At 42.6% G+C, this 3570-nt stretch overlaps 1 protein-coding gene across 1 annotated transcript in view; it reads left to right on the top strand.

Moving 5' to 3' along the window:
- The window catches only part of ATG2B (autophagy related 2B), an 86971-nt gene that overhangs the window by 29574 nt on the left and 53827 nt on the right, over window positions 1–3570 (top strand). The window lies entirely within an intron of this gene.

Below are 3570 nucleotides of genomic sequence, written 5' to 3'. Positions count from 1 at the left end.
GCACTGAATGATGTAGAAAGCATCAAAAGAAACTGGGGGGTGAAGGGTTTAGTAGCTAATCATGGTGCCAACAGTCATTCTGTCAGGAAAAGGAGACTTAGACGTGAGTCCGTAGGGAATGTGATGGCTCTTTCACTCAGCAATGGCTTTACATGCTGGAAAGAGGAGTCCAAAGATCTGGAACTAGACATTTCAGGAGTGCCCAAACCCAGTGAGCTGTAGCTGTCTGGAGTGTGCCGCCTGACAGAGCCAGTCATCTGCTTGAGCAGGATTGCTAAGTGGGCATTAAGGGAAGATCCAGTAAGTGTACAGTTACTAGGATACCCCACTTTAGAGAACTGAAGTGATGATAAGCAGATCTGCCAGGTAGTCACATTATATTACCAAATGTCTTGACCTGACAGTCAAGCTAAGTGAGTGAAATGGGGTAAATATGAAACTGGTCAAGGTAAAGAGAAGCCTAGTTATTGAATCAGAAATAGCTATGCTAACAGATATAAAATCTCAGACCTGGGAGCAATGAATGGAAACATGAGTAAGGGTAGACAGAGAGTGTTACACTGCTTCAAGAAAGAGAAGATATAACAATCTATCTGAACCCTGATTGCCGTTTTAAGTTATGACACGCATTGTAGTCTTTGATTTCTTTCATATTCTGACCCAATAAAGTTTTCATACCAAATTATCACCATTAAAAAAAGGAGCTCTGGTAGCGTAGTGGTTACGAATAGGGCTGCGAGCCACAAGGTCAGCAGTTCGAAACTACCAGCAGTTCTGCGGGAGAAAGATGAGGCGGTCTGCTCCCGTAAAGATTTACAGCCTCGGAAACTCTGTGTAGGGTCGCTATGAGTTGGAACCGACTCCACGGCACTTAACAACAACAACAACAACAAAATTTTCATCCCAAATTTTCACCATTAAAAAAAAGAAGATTGGATGGTATACAGAGTCACTTGCTGAAAAGAAATGGTCTCTATTCAACCATTTCAAGAGGTAGCATATGATGAAGATCCAATGGTACTGAAGGAAGGCGTTCAGGGTACACTGAAGGTATTGACAACAAACAGAGCTCCAGGAATTGATGGAATGCAAATTAAAATCTTTCAGCAAACTGATGTAGCACAGGAGGCCCTCACTCGTCTATCCCAAGACATTTGGAAACAGCTACCTGGTCAACCGATTGGAAGAGCTCCATATCTGTGTCCATTCCAAAGAGGGGTCACCTAACAGAATGCGGAAATTATCTAACAGTATCATTAATACCACATGCAGGTTAAATTTCTGCTAAAAATAATTCAAAAATGGCTGCCACAGTACATTGATAGAGAACTAACTGCCAGAGGTTCAAGCCAGATTGACGAGGATTATCACTGCTGATGTCCTTAGCTAAAAGCAGAGACTACCAGAAAGATGCTTGCCTGTGCTTTATGGGCTGTGCAGAGACTTTTGATTGTGTGGATCATAACAAGCTATGGACAACATTGAGGAGAATGTGTATTCCGGAACACTTAAATGTTAATGCTCGTGAGGAACCTGTACATAGAGCAAGAGGCAGTTGTTCAAACAAGGGGACACTGAATGGTGTAAAATCAGGAAAGGTGTGTGCCAGGGTTATAGTCTTTCAGCATAATTATTTAATCTAAATGCTGAGCAAGTAATTCGAGAAAACTGGATTATATGAAGAACTTGGCATCAGGATTGGAGGAAGACTCATTACCAACCTGCACTATGCAGCTGATGCAACCTTACTTGCTGGAAATGAACAGGACTTAAAATACTGATGAAGATCAAAGACCACAGCCTTCAGTATAGATTGCACCTCAGTGTAAAGAAAACAAAAATCTTCACCACTGGAGCAATAAATAACATCATGATAAATGGAGAAAAGATTGAAATTGTCAAAGACTTCATTTTGTTTGGATCCACAATCAAGACTCATGGAAGCAGTGGTTGAGAAATCAATATATGTATTGGATTAGGTAAATCTGCTGCACAAGACCTCTTCAAAATTTTCAAGAGCAAAGATGTCAGTTTGAAGACAAAATGTGCGTGACCCAAGCCATGATATTTTCAGTAACTTCACATGCATGTGAAAGTTGGACAGTGAATAAGGAAGACCATAGAAGAACTGATGCATTTGAGTCATGGTGTTGGAGGAGAATATTAAAAATGCCATGGGCTGCCAAAAGAACCAACTAATCTGTGTTTGAAGAAGTACAGCCAGAGTGCTCCTTGGAAGCCAGGATGGCCAAACTTCATCTCTCATACTGAGGTCATATTGTCTGTCAGTAGGGACCAGTCCTTGGAGAGGGATATCATGTTTGGTAAAGTGGAGGGTCAGAAGAAAAGAGGAAGAGCCCAGTGACTTGAACTGGCACAGTGACAGCAGTGATGGACTCCAGTGTAGCAATGACTGTGAGGTCGGCAAAGGGCCGGGCAGTGTTTCGTTCTGTTGTATGTAGGGTCGCTATTGAGCCAGTGCCCGCTCAGTGGCACCTAACAACAACATCCATGTGGCATTCTCTTTCCTCGACCATCCTTTGTCTAGCCTTGGTATTGCAGTAATGTTTGCCTCAGAATGAGTTGGGAAGTGTTCCTTCCTCCTCTGTCTTTTGGGGAAGTTTAAGATCGATTGGGGTCATGTCTGTAAATGTGTGTTTCAATTCTCCAGTGATGCCACGTGGTCCCAGGTTTTCTTTGAGAGGTTTTGATTGTTGACTCAGTCTCTTCATTTGTTGTTGGAGTTTCAGCTGTGTCTTTCTAATGTCCTTCCTTTCCCATCTATCTGAAGGACTTCCTTCCTGTAGCTGTTCTCATAGGGCAGCGCAGGTAATAATGAACTCTTTCAGAATACACACCTCTGTCCTGTCAATTCAGGAGCCAGGGATCAGGCCCTCCTCAAGAGTGCCCAGAGAAGCTGCCTGCTGCACCGGCAAGAGGAGAAGGTGGTACTGAGAAAGTGCATCCTTTCTGGGAGCTTGTGTGGAGAGTATCTTCCACCTGCCCACATTGCCATCTGCCCAGAATTATCTTTAAGTCTTCTTTCATCAAACTAGATGCCATGCATATAGGAAAGTCTGCTCTCCTTCAGCTGGGCGGAATTAAAGATGTATTGTAAAAAAAGAACCCTAAAGAGTTAAATTTGATTGGATCTTTGAACTATGTTACCCTGGCACAAATTAGCATCTGTGCTATGTTCATTCTTGACATCTATCACATTCTTGACTTTTTAAAAAAATGTCCTAATGGACACATTTGGTGGGGATTTGTTGTTGTTGTTGTTAAGTGCCATGGAGTTGGTTTTGATTTATGGTGACCCCCGTGTAGGGTTTCCAAGGAGTGGCTGGTGAGTTTGAACCTTCGACCTTGTGGTTCAACCCGACCTTGTGGTCCAGCGCATTAAGCTTCATTTATCTGAGGAAGCACAATCTTAGAGCACAGTAACATATTGGGAGATATTTCTAATGGCTCATATCTGTCAAAGATAAGATTGTGTGATTCCTGGCTGGTGGCATAAAGCTTAGAGTTCTGATTAGTATCAACTAGGTTCACACCGAGTGGTAGTAAGAA

Source organism: Chrysochloris asiatica, unplaced genomic scaffold (genome assembly GCF_000296735.1).
Source record: "Chrysochloris asiatica unplaced genomic scaffold, ChrAsi1.0 scaffold00025, whole genome shotgun sequence".
NCBI classification, from domain to species: Eukaryota; Metazoa; Chordata; class Mammalia; order Afrosoricida; family Chrysochloridae; genus Chrysochloris; species Chrysochloris asiatica.
The sequence above is the reverse complement of the archived record's forward strand: the minus strand, read 5'-3'. Positions and strand labels throughout refer to the sequence as shown.